Below are 20,014 nucleotides of genomic sequence, written 5' to 3'. Positions count from 1 at the left end.
CCCGTCGTTCTTCCTTACTAAAAGACTATTGCATGCACCTGCATACGCAGCTAATTCTTGTAAGTAGTTACAACGTTTCCTTCTTTTATATATAGGCATTTCAAGAGGCCCTTCTCATTTTCTTTGAAGGAGTTGCTCTTATTTATCTTCAGGCTGCTTTATCTAAGAAGGATTCTTCTGCTCTTTAAAGGAGGTTTTTTGATTTAGGTTGTTAAGAATAGCAATGTTAGGGGAAAGTAATTCATTGATGTAGCCGACTTTCTTGATGATAGGAATCTACATTCGTTCTCAACGTGAAATCCCGTCTTATCTGCTTAGCCGCCTAGCGGAGTTGCCTGTGTGAGGCATCAAAATAGCCTTCCCAGCGAGTGGATGAATGGAGCGAGAAGAACTTAGAATTGATTTGTTTTCTACCATTCCGGAACGTCGATCTATAAATCTTCCATGCGTGGATGGATAAGCCTGAAGGTGCTACTAAGTGGTCTAACTCTAATCCCTGGTAACGCTTTCCTATAAGGCCTTTCTTCGGACTCTTTTACTTGGGTGGGACTTTTATAAATAAATAGTGGAGACACTGCTGCTACAACTCTATTTCCTCGCTGATGGATTCTTTCCAATCTTCTGAGGGGCGAGGGCGTATGCGTGTGAACGCTTGGTTCAAGCTCTTCGCATAGACATGATCTCGGAAGACTCGTTTTTAGACCGAAGCGATTCTTTGAACCGAGTTCTTTCTCTTTCTTGCGAATGCTGATGGTTGGATTCAATGTTCTGGATCAGGTCCCTTGACCTTAGCGGCCTCGTTCTTTAAAAAAAAGAACTACATTCAGTCAGTGACACAGCTATTGACTCAGCTGTGAAGGAATGAATGGCGAATCGAGGGAGGAATATGGTAAAAGCTATGCTCAAAAGTAGGTGGTCGACAACATTGGTATCCCTTGCCAACTCTTGACCAGAGATACAAAGCACCTGCAGCTGAGGCATATCTCAGTAGCTTGCAGGAAGAGAAAGATGTACTTAAACACTATAGATCTTCGCGTGATCCGCATCCCCCAGACCAGCCAAGCCAATAGAAGAAATAGAAAAGAAAGGCTTCATATACTACATTAGATAGCAAGTGGAAGGATTTGCCAATGCGAAATTGAATTGAAATTGAGTAGTAGGCACTTTCTTAATATCATGCGAACGGAAGGCTGGTATCGATGCCCAGGCTATATATACGCTATTAAATAAATTCTTGGTGTAACGTCAGTCAGCAAAGAAAATAAATAAGAATTTCATAAAGAATGAAAGGCAGGAAACAAGGAGAAGGAAGCTAGCAAACAATATGAAGGAAGACTTTAAAGCCTTATTCGTACTCCACGGGACCACGTATAATAGTTTCTTCTGAATGGAACCGTACCGATCTACTAAACGAAGGTGTTCACGAGAGGGAAGGGCTTATCTTCAAATTCGGTATCAACTGAGCTCCAAAATTTCATTCATAACAAAGGAAATGGCACCGAAACAACTTATCTGCAACCCTGACACCAGCAAGCACGGGCAAATTGATCCTAAAAACCAAAGGGCGTTAGCCAAGTCGAGGCTTTTGAAAAGCCTTACCTACAACGCGAGTCTCCTATTATCAACCATTCTAGTTTCAAAAAATGTTCCCATCAGTGCTGCTACTCGACTTTCTCATCTCCTATTTCTAGTTATCTTACAATTAGAGTAGAGTCAGGTAAAACGAATTGTGAGGATCACTTGCTTACCACTTAAAAAGTAACGAACCACCCACAATTAGAATTAGAGTTATACTAAAATAAATTTCCCGGTTATTCTAGAAGTTAACTCTTAAAGTTGCGCGGGTAGCTCTCAGGCCTATTACTCCAGGCACACTTTTCTCAAACACTACGTTGCTATAGCTATGCTTCCTCAGACTCTGTTTGACTCCCCTCTCAAGCAGGTAAAGAAGCTCTTTCCATTCTTGCCTAGTGACTAAGATTTTAACACTTGTTGTGTCAAAGATTTTATCATAAAACACTAACTGAAGTGTTAGAGGGATTCACTTTCGATAAGAATCCAAAAGCAAGTTCCCTATACTACCTTCTTTCCCTCCTCTGTTTCTGTCTTTAAGAGGCAGTGCATCCGGCAGGAATCGAACCTACTTTTTTACCCATTTAGCCTTTCTAGGTTGGTGGGCGCTTTCACCATTCAGCCATGGATGCTTTAGCGAGTGAACTAGGTTTTTATTTGAGAGCGAACTAGGTTTTTAGTGGTATTACTTCTCGAGCTTCTATTTCTTCCGTTAAGGGAGATTCGGGAAAAGATGGAATAGGAAGACGTGTTTCCAGAACGAACAAGATACGGGTAGAGAAGGGGAAGTTAGCAAAGTTAGACAAGATTGGAATGGGCATAGGAACATGTATTGATGTACCAGATCGGCTAATGCTCCCAGGTTGATGCGATGTATTCCACCAGTTGACTGGAGACTTTATTATTGGTATATCGATCGGTCCAGCACGGATTGAAATAGGAGCCGGTTCGACAGGAAGCTTTTGAAAACGCAGTGCACCCAGGTAAATAAGGAACAAGATGAATACAGAAGTTAAACGAGCATCCCACACCCGAAAGGTACCCCACATAGGCCTTCCCCGAAACCCCCCAGTCACTAACGTAAACAAAGTAGAAAAAGCACCAATTTCTGTACCGGTTCCGGAAGAGCGAAGAAAAAGGGGATGTTTTGTTAATGGGAACAAGGAACTGTTTATAGCTGTCGCGATATAAATAACTATACTCATCCGAGCCGCAGGAACATGTACATACGAAATACGAGAATTTCCACCTTGTTGAAGATCTGGTGGTGCTACCCGAAGACTTAAATGAATAGCCATCGCTGTTAAGAACAACCGAGATCCAATGAGAATTTGCGCGTAGCTTTTTGTCTTTGACATAAAAAAATAAGGTTGTAATAACGAAACTGACATTTTATTTTTCCTTGCCTTGCAAGTGGAACAAGAAAGACTATATAGTGATTTTGATTCTATAAACAATCAAAGGATTTCGCATGCTTTCCATGGAATGCCGGAATTCCCCTTGCTTAGTTTTCGCTCCGCTCGTGCGTGGCACTCCTTGCTTGCGGAGCGGCATATCGGAAAAAGAAGGATTTACTTTCTATACGGGCCCGTCCCCTCTTACCCCTAACTAACGATTATGCTGCTCTCGCCTTTTTGTAATCTTCTCTTTCCAAAATTCACTACTAATTTTGACTACCTCCTTAGTCACCCTATCCACTCTCGTCCTGTTTTCGGGTTCCCTTTCAGGGGATGAGGATATTTCGATGATTTCTCCCTCCGTAGGTGGAAAACGCGTGGGTGAGTAGAGTCTGTGCTTTGCTTTGGGGGGCACCGGCAAGAAGCTTCTCGGCCACCCTACTCTGACTTGATTAGCTACTTACTAGTAACTAGGATCGTTCAAACAGTCAGTCAGCAATGCGTACTTCTTTCCTAGTTGAGTGGATCTGCGTAGCAGAGCCCAATCTTCTACCACAAGCTCTGACCTGACTTGTTGTACTTGATTCACCCACGTAAATAGACAAGGGCTTTCATCCCATAAAAGAGAAGTGAGTCCGCATGTCGGCAAATGATTTGGAATTGGAACTGGCCACAGAGGAAACCGAAGCCCTAACTCCCCATTCTTTCTATCTTACATCGCCATCGAGCCCTGGCTGTAGAGTCACAGGTTTCTAATCGCAATGGATTTCTGTTTTCTTTGGCTTTTCCATTCGCTTCGTTCAACCGATAGATAGCTCGGCTTCTATTAGCTGAGAATGGTTTTGTCAAGGAAAGGTTTCGCTATACAACAACAATGAACTCACTTCTGATCAAATTGGGTGAATCGGTAATCTTTCTCTGTCTTGTGAGAGAGAGTCACTTGCTGTATTGAGAGCGGGTGGGTGACATGCATTAAGCGAAATCAGTTGTTATGTTTTTGATCTTCTTTGCGCGAGAAGACCCTTGACTGAGGAGACGTGTTTGGCTTGGATGATACCGCTATGCTCCTATTCACTTTCAGAGACCGCTCTGAGTTTGCCGCAGGCAACCCTTTCACTAAGAAAATTTTCGCCATTAACGAAATGCCACTATTCCACAATGCTTCTTTGATTTATGTGTAGGAGCGGTAGTAGTGAAGAAAATGGAGGGAGAAGAAAGAAAGCGATGTGACACGAGAATAGATCACATCCGACAGCCAGCCATGCCATTAGATAGATCCGCTCTGAGTCTTCTGCAGGATGAGATCCGCTTGGTCTTGTGATAGGGGCTTGAGGAGGAAGAAGAGGGGATTTCTGAAAAAAAGAATGAATCTCCTTATTTATAGGGAACAGGACGTGTGACTTCCTCAAACGAAACGAATGTGGCTTTCGTGATAAGGCAAATCCTTCGTTCGGTACAATCAACATATTGAATCTACGCTCGCTCGGCTCGGTGCTGAATGAACTCCTTCATTGATTCCGGGCTGCTCGTAGGGGGACTGTGAAAGCAAGCGTAGGAGATCAAAATGTGAGTCCGATGGGTAAAAAAGGGAAGCAGGAAAGGGTTCTGATGTGAATTCTTCTTGTTTGTATATCTATCTGCTTGAAAACCTAAAAATTCTTCCCTTATCACACTACACTTTCTCTTCCTTATTCCATTTCACTGAGCTAAGCAACACTTTTTCACGTATTCACCTTAGATAAATTGGTCATATTGATCTGTCGTCTTGTTCTCGATAGGAACTTGCTGCTGTCTTGGTTGGTTTGAGAGCAGGCACTGTCTATATATCCAAAACCGGAGGAGGGATCACAGACGATCGGAGATTTTGGATTGAGATGGATGGTTGTGCTTGAAGTTACGAGTCGGGTAATGCTAAGTTGAATCGGCTGATCCGTTTCATCCTCTTTCGGCAAAGGAAGTTGGACTTTAGTTAGCTAAAAAAACTGTACCAGCAGCCTGTCTGTGCCCTTTGAGTCTATAGCCGCCAAATCTAAACCTCGTACGGCTTCTTTTTTCAATGATCGGTGACAATGAATGCTACGAATGTTCGCTTCCACTAATGTCGTCTAAGAATTGTGAGGTGCCCATAGCTTCCCGGACCCGGAAGAAGAAGAGTCATTGTCGTTTCCTGACCGATATGGATGCACCCCTCGCCTCGGGAAATACCACCAGTAGAGTCTGCGGAAGGTGTCGTTCAGGAGAGATGCTGGGCTCTAGATATGCGAGTGAGATACCCGCCCTCGGTCATGACCTGGGTTGAAGAAGGAATCTATGTTCTTGGAAGCAAAGAAAGAACTCCGGTATTCCGGCCTTAGATTTTTGCTCTGTAGGGGCTACCCTATGGGCTGTTATCTCAAGGTCCTGGTTAGGCTCTTCTTGTTGTCTCTTAGAGGCTAAAAAGAATTGTCTCTTGTGGGAGTGCCCAATAAGGATGAAGAGACCTGGTTACTTGAAGGTACCTTTATAAATGAATAGTGAAAAGGTTACCTAGCCTATGATCCTCCATATCCTCCAGAGATTGACTACGAGCCACGGGATACATATTGCCCAAATTGAACCTAAAAGATGGACCAAAAGAGCATTTGGCGAGGTTCATCGCTCAGCGTGGAGATACTTCTGGAAACTAAAACTTGTTATTTAGGTTTAACCCTCGTCGCTTACCCACATAGCTTTCTCTTGGTATACCTACCTCTGTGCCTCCTAATTCCGTGAAGTCCTGGGAGCATATGTGCGATTTATTCAGGCGGATTCCGACCTTCCAAAGAAAGAAGTCAGTCACTACTGACGACTTGAGGAAATGCATCCAGGAACCGACAGAGAAAGCCCAGGAGTTCATTGCTCGATTCAGACTCTTGGCGATGCAATGTTCGGAGCCTATTCCCAAAAAACAAGTCTCTATTTGATTGCATTATGAATTTCGAATTCCTCTTGCTCCTGTCGGGATAACGACATTTGCGCAGTTAATAGAACGAGCTTCAGAATTTATGGATATTGGAGAAAGAGGTGAAAGCTATCTCATTCCGCTCAAACTAAGTCGTGACAGACGTTTCAAAAAAGTTTGTACCACAACCACAGTAGATGAAGAATAAGGGCAAAGAACATAAAGAGCAAAAGAAGTACAATTTCTATCTCGTTCACACTGAAAAGTTGTTTGAAGTTCTTATGTCCTTTGGAGCTCTCGAGTTGCCTGACTCCGATTAAAAACCTTTTCCAGGTGCTGAAAACAATTCCTGCTACTGTCAGTGTCACAGGAGGATGGGTCACGGCACAGGCTATTGTGGAACACTGCTTGATATTATTCAAGATTAGATTGCTAATTAAGAATTAGACTAGTCCCCAGAAGGGTAAAAAAAAAGATCCATTGCCGAATCTGAAAGAGTACAGTCCAGAGACGGGCAAAGCTGTCCAATTGAATGAAGCATAGTGCATCTTTCATTAAGTGAGATTCCAATTCCATCTGTTACGGCTAGGAAGCGGATGAGTGGCCGTATTCGACCACCTCTTTATCTTATCTTACGGCTAGTTCCTTTAGATTCGGGAAAGTTTTCCATTAGATTAGGGGAAGGGAGAGAAATTGTTTGTTTATCTTCCCTTTTTTTTAACCATTCTTCTTCTCGATAGCCAGATAGCATAAGAATATTGTTACTAAGAAAGCAGCAAATCCCTTCTTTCTACGAAGAAGCTAAATAGACTTAAAAAAAATTACCTTGCAACAGAAGTTTTTTTTAGTAGTCCACTTTGACTGATAGATCCCAGATCTTCAATTACCAGCCCCACCCTATTTTGGTAAAATAAGATATGCGTAGCGCTTCATATGAACATGCCTCTATCAATTGAGAGGCTCTAACTGAGCTCTTGAATGCTCTTAGGCTACCGTAACGAGAAGAATGAATTCCGACGCGAGCATTCCATCTTACAGTAATCCCTTCCTTTTTCCCTATTGATTGATTATCCGATTTGAACCAACAATTCATCCTTATGGGGATGCTACTTTCCGTGTCGTGCCACCACTTGTCCTTGTACGCGGTAAAATATATAGTATAGTATGCTTTCTATGAAAGCTCGTAAGATCCGCTGACAAAACAGAAAACCAATTCACTCGCTCAGTCTCTTTGACTAAATGGTTAAAGCACTTAACCGGCTTACCTTTTTCAGCCGTACCGTGGGTCAAACTCTGTATGTAGATAGAGCCCCTATGCTCCTAATGTAGAGCTGGAACTACAACAAACAGTTACCGTGGAATCCGCGATCACACATGAGTTACAGTTGTTTTTCCGGTGAAGCTAGTACTTTACTTGAGTATACCATACTTTTTGTGTTGGAAACACCATTGTCACACGGGTCTAATAAGAATATTGACTGGCAGGTGAGCTAAAAGCCAACACCTGAGTCAGTCAGTCTTCCACTTCAGTTGCTGGTTGGGTAGGTCAAACCGCGAGTACGAGATAACTCAGAGGCACTGTAATACCTATCGATGTTGGTTGTCAGTCTTCGGCATTGATTTTCCTTGAGCGGAGGAAATGGTGCTTTGTCGATCCGATTTCTCACTTCTTCTCTTACGAGATTTCTAGTTTCATGAAAAGAGCGCTCTTTCTATCAACGCAGGGCTCAGACCTTTTTACAGCAGTTGAATGGGTTTAGCTTAGAATTGAATCATGCCCCCGCAAGATTGGCTGGCCATTGAGGACTTGTTCCGATGAGTTTAAAAGTGCCGGCGAGGCACGGGCTTAGTAAGTGAATCGGCAAGTTGGTCAGAAGTATGAACATGAGAAATACGCAATTTACCAGTAGCAACTTGATCTCGAACGAAATGGAAGTCAATGGCAATGCGCTTCATACGAGAATGGAACACGGGGTTGGCGCAAACATAAGTGGCACTTACATTGTCACAATAGATGACTGGAGTGGGTGAGATTGGAACTTTCAGCTCTTGAAGAAGATTCATGATCCAATTGACTTCAGCGGCAGTGGAGGCAATGGCCCGATATTCGGCTTCGGTGGAGGATCGAGCAACTGTCTTTTGCTTTTTATAACTCCAAGAGATAGGATTGGCTCCAAGGAAAACAACATAAGCTGAAGTGGAAGTTCGATCATTAGGATCACCGGCCCAATCGGCATCTGCAAATGCGTGAAGAGTGCGAGGAGAATTCTTACGGAGCAAGAGACCTTAGTCAAGAGTGCCAACTAGATATCGGAGGAGGCGTTTTACAGCACACCAATGAAGTGTGGATGGGCAATGCATGAACTGAGAGAGCTTGTTGATGGCAAAGGAGACGTCAGGACGAGTCAAAGAGAGATATTGTAAGGACCCAAGAGCTTGACGGTATAATTTTGGATCAGCCGGTGGCGAGCCATCTGATAATTTAAGCACTTCAGTAGTAGCAATAGGCGTTGAGACAGCCTTGGCATCAGCCATGTTAAGTCGATGCAAGAGGTCACTGATATACTTCCTTTGAGATAAGAACAAGCCATTAGCAGTGTAGTGAGCTTCAACTCCAAGGAAATAAGAAAGCTGGCTTTATAGAGAATCGTTTGGCAAGAGTAGAGATAAAAGCATTCACTTCAGCTGCTGCGGATCCAGTGATGATTATATCATCAACATAAACTAGTATATAAATAACCTAACCTAAAATGGGGAGTTAAGTATAAACAATGAGGAATGTGAGGAATCCTTCATATACTAAAAAGGTACGAAGCTCGTTATACCAAGCACGAGTGCCGAAGGCCATAAATAGGCTTATGCAACTTGCAAACATAATCAGGAGTCAAAAAGTCTGAAAACCCAGGTGGTTGTTCCATGAATACTTCATCAGTTAAAGAACCCTGCAAGAACGCGTTATTTACATCGAGTTGGCGAATAGGCCAACTATTAGTCACAGCAAGAGTAAGCAATTTACCTAGATGCCATTGACTTATTAATATTAATAAAAAAACAACATATGTTGAATCTGACTCGATCCAGAGGTATTTCCAGCCCTTGGAGTGTGCTATAGCGATAGCCGTCCCCAACCCACTCTGCCTGATATGCGAATCCGCTGCCCAACGAAAGCGCAAAGCATCCATGTACACTCTGCAGTTTCGAAAGATTCCTCCGGTCCTGGCTGACCTCTCGAGCATCCATCTGTATTAACTTGAATCCATCCAGGAGGTGGAGGTTGCCATAGAATAGAGTGGATCACCGGAGCTTTGCGTGGTTTCCCTTTAAGCCCCAACGCCCGAAGTCTAAGCAGATCAGTCTGCGAAAGTGTGCTTCGAGCCCAGTTGAGCTTTCCAAGTTCTCACGTGCGGATGGGAGGCGCGAATGCTATTTGCCAACTGGTGACCCTGCCCGAGCAGTTCAGAAAGTTCCTCTTCCGTCTTCTCACGAGCAGACAAAACTTGGGTCAACTTCTGGATAAACTTCACTTTGCTTTTCAATTCTCTCGCTGGAAGAAGGACTCCCACTATATGACAGGCAACTGCCACTGGACTAACATCGGAACCGAAGACCCAGGCAAGAATCTTCTCTGTAAGAGACCTTAAGAGGTTCTCTGTTCGCACATCCGTTTTCTTGCTCCTCGGCTAAGGGCCTTCGTCTATTCTTGGCAAGCCTTCTTGTCTGTTCTAGTTGTTACAGGCTCCCCGCTCCATCAAACAGTCCGGTGGCAAGGTCGGAAACATGATTCCTCTTTTTTTTCAAAGAAAAGGTTGTCGATTGGTCCATATTCAAATAAGGCAACAAGAGCTTCTATCGGTTCTACTTGATTCTTCCTCTCAACCAGTTCACTTCTCCTTTCCAGCTCGCTATCCTAGTTCTGGCTTTGGAAAAGCATATGTTGGTTGCCTAGTGATGGTGGTTACCTTTGCCAATAGCTCCCATCTTCTTGTGCGTAACCGAAGTCGCGATCAGAAAGGTATCTTTCCGGACACAGAGGGACCAATCTTATCCCTTACTTAACTTGCTGCTGCTAGCTCACATCCTCTAACCTATCCAGCTTTACCAGTGAGAAAAGCTACTACTACAAAATATGGTCCTGCCCTGCGGGGCTAGTTCTTGTTTTCGCTAATCAGCATCCGGGGCCTCAGCTCCGCTCCGATTCGACCTGCTTCCTGGAAATCCCCAATGCACCAATGTACCATTGGCAGATCCTTCTTTCTTTTAAATATCATATATGATCGAAACTAAACCGATATGACTTTCTCCGGAGCATCGCAATCCGAGTTCCTGGTGTACCACCCTTGCTCTCCGAGGCATATGACTTTTCCAGCTAATCCGTTAATCCTATGACCGGAGGGCTGCCTTGCCTTATCGATTATCCCCGTTCGAAGTCGGCTTTGCTTCTGCTTGTTTTAGCTTATACCCCTGATCCGTATATCTGCCTTGGCCCCGCTTTGCATTCATAAATGTCACTATTCGTCGAGTGCTTCCTTACCTGTTTATCACCAGCTCCCATTGCCAACTCTAAATTACATGAATTTCACTAGTCCGCCAATCCAATTAGGATTGTCCTCCCGTCGGTTGCATCGCTCCTGCTCGCAGTAGTCGTTTCTTTGCCGGTGAATCAATTTCATTTCTTCTAAACAGAATAAGGCCGGCATCCTGCTCTCGACTATCCCTACCTTGGTTGGTAAAGTTACTACTCAAAGGATGGCTTTTCTTTCCTACCTACTATTGTATTTGATTCACTTCTTTTCAAATACGAGGGTGAGGGATATTCCTCGACCGGTTCCAATACGAGGATTGTTCCTTCTTTACTAAACTAAACAGTACCTGCATTGCATCCTGTTAGGAAGAAATGGAAAGATATTTCCATTTCTCAAGTCTTCCACGAGCTCTCTCTCTTTCGTAAACCGCCTCTTAAGGTCGAAGATATAAAAATCATACTAAATATAGTAGACAGAACCAACCATTAGCCCTGTCTCTTGCTGTGATTCCATTCCGCCAAGTTAGCTCGAAAGCAAGTAAAGAATTAGCTCAAGTAAACAGAAACAGAAAGAATCAAAAGAAAAAGAGCAGCAAAGCTGGAATGAACCTTGTCTAATAGTATACCTTCTTCGATCTCACGACCCAGGTAGCAGTAGGCAAGTAGTGAATCATACCCCATTCTCTAACTAGAACTCCGGGTGAGCTTTTCAGGGCTATGACGAGGTGCGAAGCAAGGGAAAGCGGTCTTCTTTCCTTTCATGGACCTTTATGAATCGATAATATGAGGAAACGGATGCTCCAAAGAGACAGAGTGGCAAAAAAGTAAAGGTAGAAGGGGCAGTCGTCGCTGAGCACCTTTCTTTCCATTTTTCTAAGAAAGGGGTGGACATCTTCAAGGCGATTCCCGTGGGGCCTGGTCGCACAAAGGATGGTAATTGCACAATGGCCCAAGTCTACCCAATTAAGAAAGGGAGCCAGGAATTGTGGATAAAAAATAAGAAAAGAGAAGTGTTTAGCCGTACCAAGCAGGCACTTCTGCCGCCGACTCCCGCCAGGTTGGTTGGCTACCTGTCCATTCGGGGGTGGGTATATAGGGTGCCCAAGGACTCCGGTCTAAGGGCGGCCTTCTTCGTTTCCCGAGTCAAAGACTGGAATTCCTGGATGGAGAATCTGCCTCAATACAACGTGAGCTACTATGCCCAATGGGGACTTCCCCTGCTCTATCAAAGAGGTTTTCCACTAGCACACGACCAACTATCTTTTCAGACTGTATCGCCGTTTATCTTCCTCCGGCCACGAAAGGGATTTTTGCTTTTGGTGAAAAGAGTATTCCTTGGAAGCAGTATCGTAACTGCTCTATTGCGACGACAGAGAAGAGAGGTATTTTGGTGTCCCCACGACTTATATACGTTACGAATTAAGTAGTTGCATCGAAACTCCTTTTCCTTCCTCCTTCAAAAGAAATGCATCCTTAAGCTCTTTCAACGTTAGAACTATAAGATAAGGCTTTGACTATTTGAATTCGACATCAGTAAGTTGGACCAACCTTGAGGAAAGAGAGTAGCTTAAAGGAAAGGATGGAAATATTAACGTATCAATGGATGGAAACAGATACAACCTTCAAGCCAAGCAAAGAAAAACAAGCAGTTAGCCGTATCTGGAATGGTGTCCACTTACAAAGAAAGAGATCTAGATCTGGAAATATTCTCATCTCACAACTCCTTAAAGGATACCCCCGACCCTGATATGGAGATAGTAGTAGCACACACAGTCGAGTTCTCTTTTCCTTTCGAGTAAGCAGCACCGAGCCATACCTAAGCTAAGATATGAGAGGCTAGATGACCTTGGTTCTTACCTCAACTGGGAGAATATGATATCTTCTGATTCTGGCATCCGAGTAGAGTAGTAAAGTCCTATACCGCAAGACCTGGGCAGCATATAACCATAGCTTTCCAATCCTGCTTCCTAGCTTGAGGAGAGGATGTTTTCTACGATATATTTCTTCCCTTGCCCCGTGCAGATATGGAAGCCAAAAATGGTATATCCTTGGCGGTTTATTTCTCACTTTGTAGTGGTAACGGGTTCATTCTTCGCGGAGATGAGCAGAAGAGATTCTCCGTTGAGACAAAGTTCTTTATTTCTGGCCCTCCGCTGGCGGTGAATCAAGGATCTATCCAGGATAGAGCTGCATTTTCTTCCAAAAACACAAGCGCAGCACTCTCCTAATCCTAATTTCTAACTAAAACTACTTCTTCCTTTCCTTCTTCAAAAGATAGGAGAAATGACAAGCTAAGAGAAGTATTGGTACAAGTATCGGTAATGCTAGCCTGTAGTGGGATTGCTTCCTTCGAATAAGAATAAGGGATGCGGTATCAACTCTAATGACTCCTATCTTTTGAAAACCAACTAACTCCCAAATTCCTGTTCCTCTTCATTCTCGTAAAAGAGAGGATGGATTGAGATAAAGTCTATCTCATATAGCTGTCAAAGTAGTACTTGCTATTTTAGCTTGGGAAAGTGGATTTCTTTTTGAAAAATGTTTGTGCTGGAAAATGACTCAAGCCTATTTTCCACAGGGAGAAGAGAAGAAAAAGTCTATCTCCCCTAGTGGGAAAACCACGGAACCCTATTTTCGCTTGGGCGGCAGGCTCGATTGACAAAAAAGTGTATCTCACCTAGTGGCAAAAGTAGTACTTTTGACCTATCAACTCAGCAACTTCCCTGACTTGACTGGAATTTACGTAGATGAGCGATGCGTTTTAGTAAGATCTTCTGAGATGAGAATCGACTGCTTTCCTGATGAAGTGAGGGTATAGGGAAGTATATGCACAGCACACATACAGAGATCCCTGAAACCAAGTAGATGACAACAAAAAGAAGTCCCTGAAAGCAAGGAAGACTTAACCTACATGGCCAACAACACTTCCTCCTGAATAAATGTCAGCTCTAACTTCTTCTGAGGGGAGCAAGTGAAAAAGCGCAAGTACAGATTCGTAGGTTCAGCTTTAAGCAAAGTGCTCTCATTTATGTGTTTTGCATTGTGAAATGAGTCCTACTTCCCGTTCCTAATTCCTCTTTTAGAAGAGATGTAGCTTGCCTTTAGTGGCTGGTTCCATCATTTTGGGGCAGCATAAGATTTTAAAGATGGACTCCCTTTTTTTCTCGAAGGTTGATTCCTTGCGGAGAACGATAATAGCCTGCCTCACTCAGAAATGGATGGCATACATATAAAGGTGAAGCTTCCTCCGAAAAGAGTTCTTATCGTGGGTGCGGGTCTGTGTTCCCATGGTTGCTTGGTTGAAATAGTCTCTTTGCTTTTCAGCCGGTTCTCATCTAGCCAGTTCGTTATTCATTTCTATATGATCAATGGAGAAGGTCGGTATCCTTCTTCCTAGCTTGATTGGTCGCCCTGATTTGATTTCGGTAAGGGAGGCAAGGGAAAGGTTTCTTCCGGGCGGCTTACCACTTGATTGATCCATATGTTCCAGGAACTTCGGCTTGGCCGGAGGATCAGATTTCTTTTGAAAAAACTGAGTCTCAATGGGAAAATCGTCCATTATCGCTTTTTCCCTCGTACGAGTCAATTTCAAATGAAAAACTTGATGCTCACTATACGGCAAATGTTCATTCTCGCTTTTTCCCTCTAGAGAGTCGATTGACAATTCAAATTCTTTATCTCGCTATACGGCGAAAGTCCATTTTTTTGGCATGAAATCATCCCATTTCGCTAATAAAAAAGGCTTGAGGACGAAAATCCCGGGATTCCATACTTGATTCTTTTCTTCAGACTCTCGTACGAGGGAAAATCTGGTTGATAGCGAAAATCACGGGAAAACGGACTAGGCGGAGGTGGGAACTCTACTTTACTTTAATGGGAACTCATTATAGGAAGGATTGGTAGGAAGCAAGTCCATATTGGTACCAGTCTTGTTGCGATGAATGGGATCAGGATCAGTCAAGAGAGAGTTCTCTTCTAGCGAGTGCCGGTAGTGAGAAGCCAGCTCTATCTCAGAAGTGAGCTCCGTAGACACCCGGGGAATTCTATTTTTGTTGTGATAGTGGGAATAGGCCCTGATCAAATAAATACATATATAGGGGCAGGCCCGAGTCGATCAATGAGGATCAGTAGCGTGTCCATAATCCAAGAATTTTTCTGTGCCAGCTTAGCTTAGAACCCGCATAAAGATGAGCCTTAACAGTGTGCTTGCTATTGAATATGGAAATGAAATGAACAGTCTCGAGTGTGGGTCGTGAACGAACCCTGTAACGTATCCAATCCAATGACAAAAAAAGAATAAATGGGTCTGTGACTACTTGACTTTGTTTCACTTCCAGTTTTGAATGGAATCGATGCCATCCTGTCCTTTCAATGCTATGAGGCTGATGGTGGGACGAGCACTAGCAAATGGAGATTTCTCGGGCCAATCCAAGAACTGCTTGCTGACTTTGAGTTTCCGATGAGCAACTCACTCCTATAAAGAGTTCCCAATTTCCATACTTAACTTAACTTAACTTAACTTATATAGGCGATAGCGCACCGAGCGCGGATCTATCTTAGGTAGAGGAATATGAAAGTCCGGAATATGAATCATGCCACTGTCTGTCTACGTCTACTAGACCCGCACCTACTATTCTTGAGTCAAGAGAAACCTTAGAACGGCACTCCAGAAAGAGAGATACTAATAGTAAATATCCAGATCCAGATCTACTTCCGAGCGAGCAAATAGTCACCATAAGGTTCCAATAGAAGAGATGGCTGATTTCTTGCATACCATAGTAGATAGCCCGGCACCCCAAAAGAAGGACAGTGGGATTTGGTAAGAACCATTAGATGGCAGTAGGAGTCTTCCACAATCTTCAAGATCAGCTAGGCGGCAAGCAAGGAAACTCTATTCGAAATTAGATACCCCGCCTTTCAAGCAAGAAGACTAACCCCTCAACCTATGCAGAGGAAACTGTCTTGAAAGCAGACTGGCCACCCGAAGTAAGAAACCCCTTGTTTTTGGATGATAGGAGATTTTCCGTTGATAGCCAGGGAGAAGAGAAGATCCATTTCCATATGTCATTGCGAGTCCACTATGAGAACTAAGATCGGGAACTACCACTCAAGGTGAGCCCTTAGAAAGCAAGATTTGTGGAGAACGCGAACATGCGCGGGAGACTGAACACACCGTTTATCTCTCTGGCACACCTTTCAATGAATTCCGTGCTACCTTACCGTCTCTAGTACGAGATTCTGGAGCACATCATTCTTTCATGCTAGCCCAGCGGCTATGCTCAACTTGATATCATTTGATACCGTCACTCCTACTTGCTGGAAATACTTGTTCTTGAGTTGGGTCGACACCTATCTTTCTTTTTTCATGAAATAGCTCAGTCCATGGAAGTGAGTTCTGGCATGATTGCTAGCACGAATGCTTTAGGGATAAAAGCGCTCTAAGCTCTACTTGATAGTCTGGGGTAAAGGCATAGAGATCACTAGAAGTAAGTTCCGGGCCAACCCAAAATAGTTCTTCTATCTGCTTCGAGAAGAGGAGATGCTTTCATAATCAGAATTAGTAAGGGAAAATCTGGTATTCATCCATGTACGAGATGAAGGAACGCAGCACACTTCCTTCTAGGTCGCGGGCCATAGGCCTTAAGAGAACTAAACTAGTCGAAATCATGAATAGCACAGGCACCCAGATATTTTTGGATTCCTCACAGTGACTCTTTTCTTTCTGGAATCATTAAATAGCTCTGGCAACCCGGGAAGGCCATCCCAACAAGTGGGAAAACGAACCTTGTAGGTGGGGTTTCATGGAAACAAAAGGATTCTAATCCGTTATGGAATATGCATCCTGTCCCGTATTGGAAGTAGAATGAAGTGAGTGGAAGGGTATCATTTCTGTTGGAACAGTATCTAATCCAATGAGGAACTACGCCATGTGACGAATAAAATAACTTTGGAGCTGAGCAAAGCTAAGGATGAATGAAATGCAATCCTGAATCCAATGAGGAACTACGCCATGTGACGAATAAAATAACTTTGGAGTGGAGCTATTGATTATTGAGGGGAGGTGAATTCCTTCTACCTATCTGAGGATTCGGCATAGACTTTTGATTGGACTGTACGAAGATCTGTCTTGTTTCGCGATGCGAGGAAGAAAGCTGCTCCGCTCTGAGAGGTAGAAGAATAATCCGTTCTCGAGTTAGGGAAGCACGGCATGGACAAGGAAGTCAAATCCCACGAACTTGGCACTGTATCTCTACCTATGTAGATTTATTTGGAATAGTTCGATAACCAAGGAGCACATACCCTTGTGGGTGAGATTGGAACTCATATCCTACCACCTCTCTACTCGTATTATTGGATTGGCCTGGGCCTAGAGCTGTAGAATCAGTAGTAGCCCGTGGGGAATCAGCGGTAAGCAGAACTTGATTTGAACGGGGCCCACTAGACTTACTTCTCTATTTCATGATTTCATGTTATAGCGCGGGCTTCCATCCCTTTTGGAAGAACCAACTGGGGACGGAACGTAAAGGCTCACTCATCTAGATCCGGCACATCACAATCCATGGCTAGGGCTAGATGATCACCGGCATCATCAACAATAACAGCATGACCCGGCTGGCATAGGGTTCGGCTTATCTGTCTTCTATCGCTCTACGAGAAGGCTCTATCGCTTCATCCTTTTCAGGATCTACCAATGGCAGTATTCGGTGATCTGGCCTGTCCTTTGAGAACAGTGACTGGAAGGATGTCCTACCGCTTAGGAGTCAAGTATCGGATATCTACTTGGATGAAATCCGGTCGGGTAGAAGCATTTCTTGTGATATCGGGAGAAGAGATGGGCTCATGCTTTACACTACTTCCCGAGGTCCACTAGAAAGGATCTTCTTACTAGAAAGGATCTTTACGACTGTTCCCATCAACACTTAGAAGAAAACGGAGAACTTTTTTGATCTCCAAGAACCGGCCCAGTAGCCCCCGAACTAAGGATCCATCCAATACTGCTTACTTCATATCTCCTAACCCAAATGGATTTTCGACTTCTGCATTTCAATGGGAATTTGGGCATCAACCGGATTTTACTTAAGAGATCGGGACAAAGAGTTCGAAAAATCGGAGTTTTAAGGATAGAAATCAGAAGTAAAAAGTTTTCCATGGCCCGGCTGAAAAGCGCTTTAGCACCCTTGACTCCGTGGAGATGCAACCTTTTTTCAAAACAATTGACCCTCCCAAGGTAGTTGGCTAGTCCTCCAGGCGCCAATAAAAGAAAAAACAGACCTACCAAGATCTGGAACTGCATATTCATAAAAAGCGTATCCCTGAAAAGAACATATATATCCGCGGGCACTCTACTTAGTTAGCTGAAAAGCGAATATGGGATTTTGCACCATAAGCAGATGCTGGTTTTTCAGATTGGAAATCTACTCTCCCAAGCTCCACTCGATCTTTTGCAACTCTTGGTCCCCTTAAAAGTTCTCGGGGGCGCTTAGGCCAGTCATAAAAAGAGTAAATAAATAAATATGTCCTGAAAAATGCCTTGAAAACTCTTCTCTCCTATCCAATGAGCTCTAAAAGGACAAGCCTTTTTCTATAGACGAATCGGGCCTAGAACTCACTTTTTATATCCTACGCTACATTCATTATCCCAAGAGGGGCTGGAATGGAACGACGGATAAAGCTTCTAAAAGCGGGCTTCTAGAGCATGTTCCATTATCCAGGTAAGAAAGAAAGACTGTTGCACTCGCTCTTTGAGCTGCCTGCGATCGACGAGGTTGATCGGGTGAAAATGAACCTCAACCTATAGGAGAAAAGTGCCGGGACATTTCTCCAAATAGATATAAAATAAAATAATCTTTTAGTCCCTCAAAGTCAGAGGCCAGTCCCAAAACATTTCTTGCAGGACCACCTTTCTCCAGGTCTCTTTTTTATTGACTTTGGCACCCACACGTATAATGTGAGGAGAGGAATCCAAATTCGATGCATAGCTGTCCCTCTCTTCCCCGAATTCCTCTGGCAGGATCCCTTACTGGAAGGGGGGTAAAGTATCTACGCTCTAGTCGTATGTATCCTGAGAAGGGAGTGACCTAAAACGGAGGAATGCTTGTTCGTCTCATTCGGATATGTATGGCCGGGGTCTGGTAGCTCCCTATGACTATTCCTATTGGGATGGCAATCTCATCTCGAATCACATATCGTGTGTTCGATGTTCCTTTCGTTCGCATATCTTTGAATCGAATCAGCTTCTGCGGGCGGGGGATAACCGAAATAGAAGTGCTGCCGGGGTGATTGACCATTAGGATCCAGTCCTGTTCCTTAGTTTGGTTTTTCCTACCAAGGATCCAATCCAGCTATGCTATAAAGTTATGTTAGTGGCAGATATGGATAGAGTATGGATAGAGAAAGTAGCAGCTCGCTTTCTTTCGAAGACGGGGTTGAGAAGAAGGTAAGGCAGCTTCTTCGATCCAAATCTTATGAACAGATTCATTCATTTCAAATTAAGAATCATACGCAACCTCAAAGAAAGATAGCCCTCCTCTTTACGAGCTTAGTAACGGTAAGTCCGTTCCGTTAATGGATGGGCACGAGCGAGGGGCGGTGATTGGAATAGTGACTCATTGGCTATCAGATAAGTGAAGCCACCCAAAGCTATTCTATTATCATAAATAGAGGTAAGAGCTCCTCAGTTTCGTATATAGCCCCCTCCGATCCATGGTGGATTGTCTTGCTTTTCATCAAATAAGACCTAGCAGCTTACTTAAAGAAATGAAATTCTCGCTAGGGTGCGGGGCAAAGCTTTTTCTATTTATATAGGCAGCTCCATTCCTTGAAAGCCAGTCAATACTAGAGTAGAGCTCAGAAATCCTTCCTGGGCAGCCTGGTTCCAGCTCCCTTCATTCCTCTGTGAGAATAGTTCACGTATAATACTTTAGAGCGAGTAACTAGTCTTTCTATTCGCCTTTCTATTCTAGTAATTCTACGTTCCTCATTCTATATACGATACGTTCCTCATTCTAAAGCTAAAGTAGTGACTCTAACTAGAATATAAAGACTTCACCTTCAACCCAAGCCAAGCTATGAAATAGGGATCATGGAAATCGGGCACACCCGAGTAAATCTAGACTAGATGATCTTGCGAGGCGATGCCAGACCCAGAGTATAATGTCTCCGGGACTAGACTGGCTAGAAGGCAGTGCTTATTAATATCGGAGCTGAAGTGCGGATCAGTCGTGAGAAAATAAAATCCTTTGAATGGATCAGTGAGTGTAGGAAAGCCGGTTCCGCAGGATCACTTATGTTATGTGATTTCGTGGGAGATGCTTCTGAATCAAAAGATGCTGTAAAAGCTCAGAAACGAGGCTGCTCAAATTCTTTTTGGCATGCCCCCTCTACTTCTACCTGTACCGATTCATGGAGTTGACACTAATCCATTCTTTCTATATTTCTTTCATTCTCTTTGATTGGTCAACAAAGAACTTTGACTCGGGCTCTTCCCCTCCCTCTTGGAGGAATATAGCCATCCATCAAGCCTACCCCAACATAAACAGGAATCACCTGATAAGCTGAGTGATAAAGCTATCAATCTATCCTTTGACTGGCACTTTAGCAGAA

General features: G+C 43.7%; 1 protein-coding gene across 1 annotated transcript in view; it reads right to left on the bottom strand.

Annotated features, from left to right (window-relative positions):
• The window catches only part of LOC118473335 (NADH-ubiquinone oxidoreductase chain 5-like), a 23,089-nt gene extending 3,982 nt beyond the window's left edge, over nt 1-19,107 (bottom strand). Inside the window, exon 1 of the mRNA XM_035962569.1 lies at nt 1-19,107. This exon is cut by the window's left edge and continues 1,163 nt beyond it. The gene's annotated coding sequence lies outside the window, so the exon portion shown is untranslated.
• Between the last annotated feature and the right edge of the window lie 907 nt (nt 19,108-20,014).

The sequence above is a fragment of the Zea mays genome, chromosome 9 (genome assembly GCF_902167145.1).
Source record: "Zea mays cultivar B73 chromosome 9, Zm-B73-REFERENCE-NAM-5.0, whole genome shotgun sequence".
Taxonomy (NCBI): domain Eukaryota; kingdom Viridiplantae; phylum Streptophyta; class Magnoliopsida; order Poales; family Poaceae; genus Zea; species Zea mays.
Note: the sequence above shows the minus strand (reverse complement) of the source record. Positions and strands in the feature narration are given on the sequence as shown.